The sequence below is a fragment of the Oncorhynchus mykiss genome, chromosome 17 (assembly GCF_013265735.2).
Source record: "Oncorhynchus mykiss isolate Arlee chromosome 17, USDA_OmykA_1.1, whole genome shotgun sequence".
NCBI classification, from domain to species: Eukaryota; Metazoa; Chordata; class Actinopteri; order Salmoniformes; family Salmonidae; genus Oncorhynchus; species Oncorhynchus mykiss.
Genome location: NC_048581.1, coordinates 70,923,853 through 70,939,696, shown reverse-complemented (window position 1 = coordinate 70,939,696; position 15,844 = coordinate 70,923,853). Strand labels below are relative to the sequence as shown.

The 15,844-nt window shown below is 43.0% G+C and overlaps 1 protein-coding gene across 2 annotated transcripts in view; it reads left to right on the top strand.

Annotated features, from left to right (window-relative positions):
• prickle2b (prickle homolog 2b) overlaps window positions 1-15,844 on the top strand; it is a 108,930-nt gene that overhangs the window by 43,314 nt on the left and 49,772 nt on the right. Inside the window, exon 1 of one of the 2 annotated variants that reach the window (XM_021569618.2) lies at window positions 4,640-5,480. The exons of the other annotated variant lie outside the window; for it this stretch is intronic. The gene's annotated coding sequence lies outside the window, so the exon portion shown is untranslated. Of the gene's footprint in view, window positions 1-4,639; window positions 5,481-15,844 lie in introns of those variants that run through there. 2 annotated transcript variants of the gene reach the window in all.

Below are 15,844 nucleotides of genomic sequence, written 5' to 3'. Positions count from 1 at the left end.
ATCAATTAGCCTTTTTAAAATGATAACTTGGATTAGCTAACACAACGTGCCATTGGAACACAGGAGTGATGGTTGCTGATAATGGGCCTCTGTACGCCTACAGTATGTAGATATTCCATAAAAAATCAGCCGTTTCCAGCTACAATAGTCATTTACAACATTAACAATGTCTACACTATATTTCTGATCAATTTGATGTTATTTTAATGGACATAAAATGTGCTTTTCTTTCTAAAAGAACGTTTGTAAGTGACCCCAAACTTTTGAACGTTTTTGTGTGTGTATGTTTATATGTATATATGTTATTTTAATCGCAGGACACCATTGTCCGTTATCCCTCTGAAGAGTATGAATTCTAAGCAACCTGCCTACACGTTGTTGGAAGTACAATAGACCAGCATAGCTACTGTAGTAAGTCAAAGCTGTGTGTTGGTAGAGCATGGGTGAAGTATGCATTGTGGTGCTCATCTGAATTTTCTTTCTTTTTCAGACCAACGTAGTTTTTTGTTTTTAATTTCCATGGCTTTTACATCTGAAGGTGATTATACAACATTATAATACAGCTAAACAAAGCAATACAAGTAAAGTAAAAGTACACAATGACAAATGGCAACAGAAATAATGTAGTTATTAGTATTCATTTAATATTGACAGCTGTTTTTCCAGAGGGAAGCGAAAAAACTGAAACCCATTTACGCCAATATGGAGTAAACTAGACATTTGTTCCCTGATCTCTTAACAAGACAATTGAGATGGCTCCTGTAAAATACACAAAATAATCATCTACCCATTAACTATTTACATGGAAATGTACTTTGTGGTTCTCGGTAATAAAAGTTTATTGAAGAAAGGCCTAGTACTACATTACCTGTAAACTATAGTGAATTAGTATAAAATATACAATTTACAATCAAATGTACATTCATCAGATATAGTAAACTTTATACATAGAATTCAAGCATGGCCACAATTGCTCTTGAAGAGTTACAGGGTTATGCAGGCTTTCTTGTTCATGCCCAGTTTTAACAGACCTGATTCTCGATGAACAGCTGAGGTCTTGATGAACAGTTCGTAGAATCAGGTGTGGTAGCACTGGGCTTGAACAAAAAAAGCCTGTATAACCCTGTGGCTAGTCAATAGCAATTTTGGTAACTCCTAAAACAAACAAATGACAAACGGCTGAGAAGCACCTGTAAAATACAAAGTCATTAGACAAGTACAAAACACTTTTAAGAATACGTACGTACAAATCGGACAATGGATAGGTGCTCTAAATCCTTTAGCTACAAACGTTCTTAGTAATGCTGTACACCGCTGTCCAACTCCAGTAAAATAGCACACATTCCCACATTTATAAATGGCAGTATAAATATAAGAAACAGATGTGAGTACTCACAGGTTGGGAATAGAACATACATAAGTACTACTGATAGTGGGCATATGAATAAGCGTAAGTCATTTGTCAGCTCCACATAGGCCAGCTTGACATATTTCATGCTTCTCAAATGACAGAAGGTGGTGCCTGAAAAGGAGAAACATTAACAACCTGTACAACTTATCAAGGTCATTTGTACCATAGGGATGGCGTGCATCTGACAGTGAGGACAACGACCACTTCCTTGAGAGTTTGAGAACTGGTCTCTCCACTGTTCTCTCCTCCATGGTAGCAAGACACCACAATAGTACTAGTACACATCACACTCTCTGACCCTTGCCACTCAATGATGCCCAACGAACCCAAAGGCTCTTTTAAGAGACACCAAGTAAATAACAATAAGCACACGCTGTTGGTGTGTGTGTCGGGAAACGGAGGTGGGGAGGGGGTCAAAAGCCTTTGGGTTCGTTGGGCTGCTAGCTGCTACTGTTGCGCAGCAACTGAGTTGTACCCAGTTTTAGAATTATGAGATTTGGCTGAAAAGATGTTAGCGTGGTCAGAAATGCTGCAAGAAGGTAGCACACATCGTTGGTTTATATTGGGCAGAAATGTGCACGCGATAGCGGTGAATTTAATAAAAACTGTTGCACCTACAAACTTATTCAGTCCAATGGATCTAAGTCTAATGGTCACCGTATGAGTGCTGTAGCCTCGTTTTAATCCAACATCTAGAATTTGAGCTCGGTTAGGGAAATCGAAAGAATCTGACGACCGTAGTGCTAACGACCCAGTCAAAAATCTGGTATTGTGGTTCTCGGTAAAGGCCGGACGGATCATCACAAGAGGTGGGGAGAGTGTTGTGTACCTCAAATCAAGTTGATTTGCGAATTCCACATTGATGTTATATTGGCTTAGATATGATGGCAGGGAGATTTGAATTTAACATTGAGCTTCAACCAATGCATACTATCGTGTGGCTCGACTATAATACGAACACCAGTTAAGACATCAACACAGCTGCCAGTATTTTCCCAAATTGAGTCTTTACTAGTGATCCAAAGCTTGTTTTGGACATTAGGTATTTCTCAGTGTCATGCATAAATTATGATGTACTTTAGCAGGCAGCTGTCCATAGTAGCAAAAAATAGCAACATCTGAGACATTTGAGGTTGAGTGTGGCTTGTTGCCTAGTACTGGGCTAATATACAGTACATTAATGTTAAGTGGCATACACACACGCTGCTGGGGAATGTTCATGGCTGTTCATGGCTGTTCACCCTGGCATCGTACTGTGTGTGTGTGTGTGTGTGTGTGTGTGTGTATGGGAGGGCGCGTGCGCACGAGCATGAGGGTGATGATGATTGTAAAGAGAACACTGGCACTAGTTGTCAGGTATGAGTGCGTGCTGCTCTCCTGGCGTGATTCCTTGTCCTCCACCACAGAAATCCATATGGATTTATGGGAATGATTCACAGTAGTTGTACAGTGTAGAGCGCTGCTGTAGAACCAATCATATTCTACCCACAGCACACTACTGACAGGTCCAGAAACCTCACTCTGGCTCTCTAGTGATAAATGGCTCTGATTTAACCTGTACTCACATGCTCTACAGGTCCTGTTCCTATATTTATTCGTCATGTGATTGGCATGGGAAGAGGGGGCAGTTTGGGGAGAGATTATGTTTGGCATGGAGAGGCCTATGGTAAGGTGAGGTTACACTCCATTTAAGATGTGTGCACAGTTGAAGTCGGAAGTTTACATATACCTTAGCCAAATACATTTAAACTCCGTTTTTCACAATTACTGACATTTAATCCTAGTACAAATTCCCTGTCTTAGGTCAGTTAGGATCACCACTTTATTTTAAGAATGTGAAATGTCAGAATAATAGTAGAGAGAATGATTTATTTCAGCCTTTATTTCTTTCATCACATTCCCAGTGGGTCAGAAGTTTACATACACTCAATTAGAATTTGGTAGCATCGCCTCTCCCCATGCCAATCACATGGGGATTGTTTAACTTGGGTCAAACATTTCGGGTAGCCTTCCACAAGCTTCCCACAATAAGTTGGGTGAATTTTGGCCCATTCCTCCTGACAGAGCTAGTGCAACGGAGTCAGGTTTGCAGGCCTCCTTGCTCGCACACACTTTTTCAGTTCTGCCCACAAAGTTTTATAGGATTGAGGTCAGGGCTTTGTGATGGCCACTCCAATACCTTGACTTTGTTGTCCTTAAGCCATTTTTCCACAACTTTGGAAGTATGATTGGAGTCATTGTCCATTTGGAAGACCCATTTGCGACCAAGCTTTAACTTCCTGACTGATGTCTTGAGATGTTGCTTTAATATATCCATATAATTTTCCTCCCTCATGCTGCCATCTATTTTGTGAAGTGCGCCAGTCTCTCCTGCAGCAAAGCACCCCCACAACATGATGCTGCCACCCCCGTGCTTCACAGTTGGGATGGTGTTCTTCGGCTTGCAAGCCTCCCCCTTTTCTCTCCAAACATATCAATGGTCATTATGGGCAAACAGTTCTGTTTTTGTTTCCTCAGACCAGAGGACATTTCTCCAAAAAGTATAATCTTTGTCCCCATGTGCAGTTGCAAACCATAGTCTGGCTTTTTTATGGCAGTTTTGGAGCAGTGGCTTCTTCCTTGCTGAGCGGCCTTTCAGGTTATGTCGATATAGGACTTGTTTTACTGTGGACATAGATACTTTTGTACCTGTTTCCTCCAGCATCTTCACAAGGTCCTTTGCTGTTGTTCTGGGATTGATGGTGCAAAAAGTGCAGGAAGTACATTCATCTCTAGGAGACAGAACGCGTGTCCTTCCTGAGCGGTATGGCGGCCATGGTGTTTATACTTGCGTACTATTGTTTGTACAGATGAACGTGGTACCTTCTGGCGTTTGGAAATTGCTCCCAAGGATGAACCAGACTTGTGGAGGTCTACCATTTTTTTGTGAGGTCTTGACTGATTTCTTTAGATTTTCCCATGATGTCAAGCAGAGGCACTGAGTTTGAAGGTAGGCCTTGAAATACATCCACAGGTACACCTCCAATTGGCTCAAATTATGTCAATTAGCTTATCAGAAGCTTCTAAAGCCGTGACATAATTTTCTGGAATTTTCCAAGCTGTTTAAAGGCACAGTCAATTTAGTGTATGCAAACTTCTGACCCACTGGAATTGTGATTAAGTGAATTATAAGTGAAATAATCTGTCTGTAAACAATTTTTGGAAAAATGACTTGTGTCATGCAGAATGTAGATGTCCTAACCGACTTGGAAAAACTATAGTTTGTTAACAAGAAATTTGTGGCGTGGTTGAAAAACTAGTTATGACTCCAACCTAAGTGTATGTAAACGTCCGACTTCAACTGTAGCTCTCTGTAGTTAAACCAATAGAGCGTTACTAGCTGCACATCACATACGATCTGGCTCTACAGAAAGTATTATAGCAGATGTTTCCATCCAGTTCAGCACTGTGCAGACAGATGTGTGGAAGTAGAGGTAGATTATAGTGAAAAGATGCTGGCAGTAGCTGTACCCAGTTTCTCCACTCTGCTCCGCTCCAGTCTTTTCAGTAGGTAGAGGAGAGTAACATACCACAATGAAACCTGAAGGTAACCTTCTACTGTCCTTTTTATATGGCACAACGTGTTGATTAGTCCTCTTTTCCCTAGCTTTCCACTGTGGCAATCTAACCTCCATGCTAACTGGGGGTCCTGGTTAAGGAACCTGCCTGCTCAGCTCCTAGCTTGGTGATCATCCCTGATCACATTCCTCTGGTGAGCAGCTCTTTCCCTCTCTCTGTCCCTCCTTCTCCCACTCCATGCACCCGTATGGTTGATCCACTGGTTGCAGTCTAGTGCAGTCTTCCCCTTCAGATCAGCAACACACTCAAGGCAATCATCTCCATGTCAGTCTCTCTCTCTCACCCTTCTCTCCTGGTTGCTCATCTGAGAGAGGAACAGACTTTTTCAATTACATAAACGTTGAAAGTGTTTTCAGGCTATCGTGCTGCAGTGATTATCCTCTGAGAGCCTCTGTCGTTTGACTGTATGATCCCTAGTCCCTGCACTGCTCAGCCAGCTGGAGGGGAAGTGGTGAGTAACTTTTACATATTAATTCAACTCTGTAGCAAACATGCCATTTCACACACACACAAACTGACAGCCATGGAATCTCTGCCTGGATACACTCATGTTAGTTTCCTAGCTTTTCTCTCTGTTATGTGTAATACCTTTAGTGATTGACTGACTTGTTGTTCTTTAGGCAAATGTGTACACAACTGGTATTTTAGGTTATTTGGAAATACATTTCTGTGTCTCTATAAGTCTTTTGTTGTCATGAGATTTTGTGGGATTCAGATTTTGTGTGTGTGTGTGTGTTAGTAATGTATGAAAGGCTTGTGACATTTGTGATGTCAACATCTTTTGAAGCATGTCCTTCGGTTCTCTTAGCACTGCTCTGTAGAGCCTGCCAGGTAAGGTGTTGGGAGTGGGTAGCTTTATCTTTGGAGTGAGCGATGGAAAATAGTGAAAGGGTGAGTACAGTAAAAAGAGGGAGACAGAAAAAAGGAGGAAACAGCGGGAAGAAAGAGAAAAAGAGAGGGAGAGAGAAGGGAAAAGGCAGTGTAAAAGCAGTCTCCTGTCATCTCAGCTGTTGTGATTTAAGTGGACTGACAGCACACAAATCTCCCTGCATCTCACAGCTGTGTGACATACCTTCGTCTTTTATTTTTAACTCCACTTATATGGGACTATAGCAGGGACAGGGAGCATACTATTGTCTCAGCAACAAGGTGTGTGAGTGTATTAGGGTTGTGCGTTAAGGTTGTGTGTAGTTGGCTGTGAATATCAGGGTAGTCTAGGCATTTATATCAAAGGCTTTTGGTGTGTGTTATGCTTCAAATCATGTCAGATATGACAAGTTAAAGTACAGTTTATATCTGAGCTATACACTGCTGGGTTTGCCGTCTTTATTGTCCGTGTGAGTGTCTATAAATCGCGAGGTACATTCCACATAGATGTGCCTGCACTCAATGTTTATGGCCCCCGGGTGTGAGTGGCTGGCACAGGCCTAGTAGGGAGAAGAATAGGGTTTGACACATAACAGGCTGTGGCTTCCTGAACACGCCCTTTCTGTCCCTAAAATGGCCTCCATGTTGACTGATTTAGAGCCAGTGGTTAAACCAGGAAAAATAGAACAGATATTTTGATTGAAAGTGGTATCAACAGGGGCAGATGTAAAACTGTCAGCTAGATAAGAATCTTGGAAAGTTAATCCCATTTTGGGTTCCAACTGGCCATTTGAACCTTTACTTAGAGCTACACACTGAAGGCTAGTGCTGACTGCATCAATCCACACAGACCCAGGACAAACAGCCTCCTTTCAATACAATACCCCCAGGAAGAGGGCTCTGCTGAGGGCAGAGGAGGGGAAGATTAAAGGAGGGAGAGAGAGTGAAAGACAATGGGCTGGATGGATGTGGTGTGTTGATCTTTAGAGGCTCTCCAGGTGGTAGGTGTGCCCATTGATTTAAAGAGTGGGTGTGCTGCCAGCCCCATTTCCTGCTCTAATGCTGTTTACTGATCAATGTCCCGGGCACAACTCGCTACGAGCCAAACCAGCGGGGAGATTTAATCTTGAATCATATTTAATCTCAGACACTTTGGTTTAATGCTGCCAATCATCCATCTTTAGTCTGTTACTGTTGTAGCTCCTCCTGTTCTAGTATAACAACATAACCAAATATCACGCCAGTCAACTGTCCACTGAAAAGAGTTTGAACAAGGGCGACATGAGCGACATTGATATGGAAACAGAGCCGGGAACCCCTCAGTGAGCTCACAATGCAGACTGCCTCTGTAGTGATGTCACAGTGTAGGCCTACAGCTTGTAACTGGGGAAAATAGAGAAGCGTGCGCCAACATCAACATGAACAAATTCATTCCATCTATACACGGAATTTCAAATAATTGCATCTGAGTGACATTTAGTATGTTTATATTACACATGTCCAACATAATTTTTATTCGATTTTCTTTGTGTGCAAAGCCAAACGTATCTTTGTCTCCAGTGTTAGGCTCGACACCCACCACACTTGAATCTGCCAGAGAGCCAAGAAAGCGGGCTGACTAACCAGCCTGCCACTCAGTACTTCCAAGCCTGCCATCTGATAGCACAGGCCAGGAAGGTGACTGCACTCTGGACCTGTCTGTCAAACACAAGGCCTTCCTTCAACAACTCTAGAGATGGGAGAGAGAGAGAGGATAAAGCAGGCTGAATTTGATTTGAGAGGGTGGAAGAGGGGGAGTGAGGGAGAGATTAATATTTAGGGAGGGTGGGGGTATGGGGTGGGAGAGGACAAGGGAGGTGCTGAATGAGAGGGATAAGAGTGAGGTGCAGAGAGAGAGGGCTGAGTGAGGGGGGGGGGAAGAAAGAAGGGATACTGAAACGATGAGGCCAGATTGAGGGGAAAGGAGTGGAGACACAGAAGGAAAAGTGGGAGAGAAAGAAGAGGGATAAAGAGAGTGAGACCCTCTGTCTATGTGCCAGCCAAACCACTGCTCTCCTCTCTCATCTCTCTGTCATGGATCTAACCAGAACACATTTTTCTATTCCCTCTACTCACCCAGTCCTCTCATTTTCAGATTGTTTCCTCGCTAAACCAGACTATGTTTCATAGAATTAAACACATTATCATAAAATCTCATGGAAATCATGTCAAATCCAACTAGCTCGAATGACATTACAATAGGGCTTTCTCTGCTGGCTTCTTTTATACAGAATAGTCTTAGCAGATTTCCGCCCAGGGGAATGTAAATGTAAGATAGTTGGCTTAGAACACAAGACCTTCATCCCCTCTACTTCTACCTTGTTGACTGCCACTTTTTTATAGTTGTGCTGACAGAGATGAAACTGAAATCTGCCAGTGCTGCCTTTTCTACAGAGGATGGTCACGTCAGACTTAGACTGTTAGTTGATAGACTGCATTGCTCACGCATACGCAGGCACGCACAGACTCACTCACTCAAAAACTCACGCATTGCCGCACACACCCACAAATGATCTCTCTTTGTCTGAGCTATAGTGTAGATAATCAGTCATTGAAGAAGCCTTAGATGATGCAGATATTTAACTATCTCCATCAGCCATCTCTTTACATTCTGGTGAAAGTGGTTTGTAAATCGTTAAATTGGTAAGGTCTTACTCCTAACCGTGGGTTCATTACACACGAAAGGCTATATTGGAGTTTCATTGGAGAGAGAGCAGCCTCAGATCTCTCTGCTTGAGTTAATGAAAAGATGAGACACACAGCTGAGCCATTGTGCTAAAGCTCTGTTAATTGGGCTTAACTCCCAAACAATTTCTTTGTGTTTCCTTCATGTTTGCTTAGGGGACAGAATACTAGTTGCCAAGCACACCACTCCTAACGCTCACCAGTTCACACTGGAAAGTAGACTACATGAACAGTTTGGTGGTTATGATTCTGCTCCTAGAATATTTCAAGCATCTGCATTTCCTATTTCTGTCTTGATTCCACACAGATTGGCCTATAACCTGGAACGACTGGATGATGGGTGCTCATTTGTCAGACTGACAGGCCTGCTTTAGCAGAGTGCTTTGGGCAAATGAGTCCTGGGGTCATGTGTTAATGTTGTTGTGTCATATGTCAGGTCACATTGAGTAAATCCCAAAGGCATGGCGTATATCTTCCTTTCCCTATCTGGCCTGGGACATGGTGGTGGTTAGCTAGCTAGAGCTGTGGGACTGCGGAGATGCAATCCAAGTTTACAAAATAACTGTCAGTGTGACCAGTGTCAGAAAGAGAGAACCACTTGGTTTCATTCGGGAACAAATGTGTAAAGAAGTTGTATTTTCTGTCTTCAGAGAATGTAAAGGAGTTCTATTAATTCTCTCCCATTGGCTTAGTTGTCTGACGACACGCATCAGACATGGCTGTTTTAAAGGTTTCTATATAGCCCACACCACATGCCAAAGAGAAGTGGGTCAGGGCTCTGTTGAGAGGAGGGAGGAAAATAGCATGCCATGAAGTCAGAAGTCCCGTTAAGTGGGGCTTGCTTCTTTACCAGAAGGTCAAATTGCGATCAGCCACGCCACAACACACTTTATGACAGCACTGTGGAGTAGCAACCCCTGGGCATTTAACTCTGCTGCTACGGATCCTGGGAAGTTGCATCTGTCTCTTAGGAGAAGCATCATCACAGCAGACCCAGGCTCGTTACGGTCATTATACTTTCTCCTTTTATCTCCTGTTTATAATGTCAAGCTTCCCTAAGTTAAATACAGGACCAGAGGGACTAATGATGTTCATCTACAGCAACTGAGCCCTAATTGGACAGAATGCCATCCATATGTTATTGCAGGTAGTGGTGGTCGCCACCCCTGTGGTCCTAAAGCTCTCAGGCAGGGCTCTGGGGGGAGGGTAAAGGTGTGGTTGGGAGGCAGGGTTTTTATGAGACGGTTGGTTTATATGGAGGCAGAACTTGGGGCTCTGTAGACACCCAGGTCTCTGTGCACTGACTGCATTGCAAAAGGCTTCAGTGTGCAACGTTATATATATGGAAAGCACAGACTTCAGAGTGCCACCCACCAGGTGCTGTTGATGCTCATTGTGCTCCCCACCCCTCTCCCACGTGCCACCCACAGGACCCATGAGGCTGTGGACGTCACCAGGTGCCAATGATACCACCCTCAGGCTTCCAATACACACACACACACACACTGAACATGCATCAGTGAATCCCTATATTTCCCAATTGTCACGCGATGCTCACAGAGGACAGATGAGGCAAGCAGAGTGCAGAGGGCACCCACTGGCACAGAGAGCAGCAGGAGGAGGAGGAAAGGGGGAGTGCTGGAGTGAAAACAGCCTGACAGGTTGAAGGCTATTTGGTTACCAGAGAGGATGAACGGTCGTGGGAGCTAGGAGAGGCATTTAGAGACAGAAAGAGGGATAGGAGGTTGTTAGTCAGTTGCACAACTGAATGCATTCAACCAAAATGTGTCTTCCATATTTAACCCAACTCCCCTGAATCAGAATGGTGTGGGAGGCTGCCTTAACATCCATGTCATCGGCACCCAGGAAGCAGTTGTTGTTGGGGGTTAACTGCCTTGCTCAAGGGCAGAAGAACAGATTTTTACACCTCGCCGGCTCGGGGATTCAAACCAGCGACCTTTCGGTTACTGACCCAACACCTAACCTAACCGCTAGTCTACCTTCCGTCCCCACAGCCAAAAGACCGGATAGATAGGAGGGAAGTAACTACATTAATAAAGGGGAGAAATAGGGAGTTAAGTATGAGAGGGAGAAGACAGAAAGAGGGACAAAGATTTAGGGAGGGAGGTAAGTAGAAAAGGAGAGAGAGAGTGGGAGTGAGGAGCGCTGCCAAGATGTCCCATGGGTGATAAATGAGGCCATAATGATGTATCTGTGCTCATCTCCCTCTGGCTGGAGAAAACTGCAGCCTTGGCACAGAGCAGGCCTCGCTCTATCATGCCATGGAGAAACACACACAGCTCTCATCTGCATGAAGTGTGCTCTGATTCTCTCCATATATACAGGGTGAGTCCTACCTGGCCCTGGCAGGGTGGGTTACTTTGCGCAGGCCATTGTTCAGTGTGACAGGGCTAGGGTTGCAAAGGGAGGGTATTTTACTGGAAACTTTCAAAGTTTACCAGTAAACTACCAGAATTCTGGTATCTTTCAAGGATTTTATGTAATCTATCACAAAACATCTAGTGTACCTTAGATTATCACAGGTGTATGTAATTATCTCTGGCCTTATCACATGTCAAATATATTAAATAATTAAATAAGATGATTTTAAAATAAAAAATGGAATGAAAAAGCTGTATAAAATGATATACTAATTGAATACCTTTGGTGTTTAATATGAGGGTTTCAGCATGAATATCCTTTATATTGTTTTTGCTATGTCAATATGTATTTGTAGTCAATGTTTTGGCGTCAAACTGGTGGCATTTGTGAAAAAAAGTAATTAGTTGGACGAGTTGCAGAAGTAATTGAAAATAATGTAATTCTTGATTAGATACTTTTTTTTCATTAATTGGTCTATTTTCTCTAGAACCAGATCTACTAAACTAATGGACAATGAATACTTTTATATAAATACATTTTTTTAAAGCTGCAATATAACTTTTTAGGTGACCTGACAAAATTCACATCGAAATTTGAGTTATAGATTTGTCATTCTTATTGAAAGCAAGTCTAAGAAGCAGTAGATCTATTCTATGTGCACTATTTCTATGCTTCCCGTGCTTAAGTTTTTGCTTCTTTTACTTTGTTTTCTAAGCCAGCTTCAAACAGCTGAAAATACAATATTTTTGCTTATGGAAAATGTATTTCACAGCGGTTTAGATGGTACAATGATTCTCTACACTTTCCTTGCTTGTTTTGTCACATAAACTGAAATTAGGAGAACTATTAGAATTTTACCAGGACATGGCGGAACAATTTCTGAGAAGTGCATCTTTAAAAGTTATTCAAGTATAAATTACCAAATCCAATGATGGATTGCCATATATTTTCTATATACCAAATTTACTGACGATTCCGGTAACTTTGGTAAATTACCGGTAACTTTGCAACCCCAGACAGGGCTGTGATGTCAAAGGCAGTGTGGTTCTCTCAAAGGGAATGATGGAAGAGAACACATGTCAATACCTCTCTGGAGGAAACAATGGGGGGGTCTTCTGTGGCTTGTTGTGCCACTTTCTCACTGAAATGTTATTCTGTTAGTCCTCAAGATGTGTAACAGTGAATCTTAAGTGTGCAAAAAAACGTTAGTAAGGCATTTTTGTAAGATGACAGTGAAATAACAACAGTGTGTATGGGAGAGAGGGATTGAGAAAGAGAGAGACCGAAAGAGAGGGATTGAGAGAGGGAGAGGGAAGAAATAAAGAGAAAAGAAGCAAGATCATTTTTTAAAAGACCAGATGTTAGATAATATCATGAAAGATGAAGAGACAGAGAGTCAGCAGTGTTCTATGAGATTAAAGCATGAAAACCTCACGCAGCAGCCAAAGCAAACCTTTCTCCTGCACCTGAGGTGTGGCCGTTTGGCTAGTGAAGGTGTAACCCTTAGTGTCAACACCTAGCCCCAGAAATAGATCCCTCCTGTGAATTCCATACGCCAGTGTCAATCAGTATGGTTTGGGCCAGGGTGTGTGTGATGGGATGGGGGGAGTGTTTGTTAATTAAGTGGCCTATCTGGACCCAGGTCCCGAGGCCAACACAGCACTGACGTGTTGGGATACATGGCCCTCTGCCTTCCTTAGGAGGAAGAGCTGCAGGAGGTGTGTGTGTATGGCTGCTGTTACATGGGATCTGTCTCTTAGCCTGCACGTGTCACTTGATTGACACAAAGCGTCTCTGTCTTCATACTTCCTGTTGTTGTAGTCTTTCCTTTAACATAATCTCATTCTGTCATCTATTCCATAGTAGGCCTGAACATGTTTGAGTCAGAGGAACTTTAAAGTGGTTGTGTAGTGCTATTTGGGTTGTTCATTGGATTTGTCCTGATGTTTTTATTTATTTTTGTGTGTGTATTTGTTTGACGTTTTACTGCATTGTTAGGAGCTAGTAACAAGCATTTCGCTGCACCCGCTATAACATCTGCTAAACTGTGTACGTGGAACATACATTTTGATTTGATTTGATTTAGAGGGAGGAGAGGTTAGGGTTGCAGTGACTGTGTGGACCGAGGCTTTCTCACATTCATCCCAGTGGAAAAGGGGAGGGGAGAAACTTTCACTGGAAAGTAGCACAAGGATAGTGTGTGTGTGTGTGTGTGTGTGTGTGTGTTTACAGTACACATATGTATACAGGTGCATTTAGAAATAGGATCTTCATTTGATCACTCTTTTGCTGAGAATTTTTCTACACAGAAGGAAATGCAACCTTTAATGTATTAGAAGTTTAAAAAGGCTTCTAAAGTTTGTAATTTCCACTTTAAAATTTCAGACTTGATTTGCCATAACAAAAACTCTATCAGCCCCTACAAAAAATGTCCATTAGTTATAATCCACATAATAATTCACATGTTCTGTTGCTGCAGAATTATTTTCCTGCTGCAGCAAACTTGCTCAAATTAAGATCCTACATCTGTACGTGTGTTTTTTTGTGTGTCCTACATACATTAGTGAGGAGTGTGCAGTGTTGGTCTGAGTTTTCCCAATGTGCCACTAATGTAAAGACCATATGGAGCAGGCAGTCCAGGCCATGCCCACTCCTACATGCCTAGCTGGTGCACGATTCAGGATCTCTCTCACCCTGCCACCTCATCAACCACCTAGCCACCCACCCTCCATGCCACTGCACCCCTCTAAGAGATATACGGGAGGGACTCAGGGTATAAAGTGGTCCTCACCCAGAATGCTAACCACTCTTGGCATATAGTTGTAAACACACATACATTACATGCATAAGGCATTCCCATAGGCTTCCCTGTTCCCTGTAGGGCACCTGCATATGAGTTTGTTCCTGCTGAGGAATGACCTAATTTCCCCGTATGCACCAGAGAGCACTAAAGCAGCCCCCAGTATGTGACTTCCCCTGACCTTCATCCATCTGAAGCCCATAGGAGCAGATCTGTTATAGTATGGATACACTCAGAAACACTCTACTTTTCAGTTATTTGAGTTATTTCGTTCTGATAGTACAGTGTGGGTAAAACAGTTTTACTCTAACTTGCCATGTTTAGCGATGGCAAGTTAGTAAATCTATGTGACTGTGCGAGGGATCCAGTACTGTAGCTTGACTATGTGTTCTTTGGTAGCATGTTCAATATGGGTCTGTGTTCAAATATCTCTAGGGAGTGTCTCTAGCCCAGCCCAGCCAGCCCCGTGTAGCCGAGGCCCAGCAGAACCAGGCTATGACCTGCCTTATCGTGATGGAGGTTGTAGTGGTGATGGCGGTACACTCATAGAAAAGAAAGGTGCTATCTAGAACCAGAAAGGGTTCTTCAGCTGTCCCCATAGGAGAACCGTTTAACGAACCCCTTTTGGTTCCAGGTAGAACCCTTTTAGTCCCAGGTATAACCCTATTGGATTCCATGTAGAGCCCTTTCCACAGACGGTTCTACATGGAACCCAAAATAGTTCAACCTGGAACCAAAAAGGGTACTACATGGAACCAAAAAGGGTTATCCTATGGGGACAGCCGCAGAACCCTTTTCTAAGAGTGTAGAGATGATGGGGGTATATGTGCTTTGACTCACCATGAAGTAGACCAGGGATAGGCAACTTTGATGGGGGTGGGGGCCACAAGAAATCTGAAGTCATCATGAGGGTTCACAGTACCCACAGCCACACAGAGCTGCCCTGGCCTTTTGGGGGCCCTATTCACTGCATCGATACAGTGTATTTGACAATAAACATAAATATATATTTGATACTATTCTAACTCTCAACAGTAAGTTGAGACTGAGTTCCTACAAAAGGGGGCTACATGGTCACCATTGCCCATCCCTGAAGTAGAGCAACACAAACAAACTCCAGCCTGTTGAACTCAGACTTTAGCATTCAGCAGTCTCTCTCTCGCTCTCCATTTCCCCTCTCCTCTCCACTTCGGGGACAAGGAAAATGGTTTCATGGAGTCATTTCCAGAAGTCTGTGATCCGTCTCTCCTCCTAATTGTTTTCCCAAATCCTGAGTGGGCGGGGTTTAGGACAGAAGGGTGGAATGCAGGGGAAGGTTATTACACACTTGAACCTCTGTCTTTAGCCCAACATGTTGCTACGTTACACAGAGTGCCAGATCGGCCTAAGATACTGGCTGGGTAATGGAGGATGCATACAGTGTGTGGTTGATGTATGTTTCCGTGTGTTGAGAGGGAGAAATGGGGAGAGAGAAAAAAACAAACGAGAGAGATGTAGGGAAAGGGGGAAGCATATAGAAACCAAGAAAGAGACTGACATAAAGTGAAAGAAACAGTGCATACCGTAGAAAAAGAGAGATGGACCAAGAAAGAAAGAAGCGAGAGATGGCTGGCATTGTAAAGGTCAATGTTTGTGTGACCGTGTTAAGAACTGGTGAGGCTGAGGATAATTATAATGTGTCTGAGCTCAACACTCCTCCACAGTCTACACACTCGTGGGAAGACTGCCTGTCCATCAAACACTAGAGGGTCCAGTGTGAAATAAATAACAGGGCAGAGTATACACACACACAGACAAAAATGCACATACAGTACACAGCAGATGCATGTACACACATTAATTACAACCCCAATCCCTCGTCTTCTCACTAAAGCAATTCCACCATAATTTGCCACATATTTGCTCATATTTCCACACTTGATGTGTTTGTTATATTGCAGTATAATATCCTGTCTATGTTCCTATTCTTTATATTTAGAATTCTCAATCAGTCTCATAACTCAAAGTATCTTTGATCTGAACTTCCCAACCGGAGTATTAAA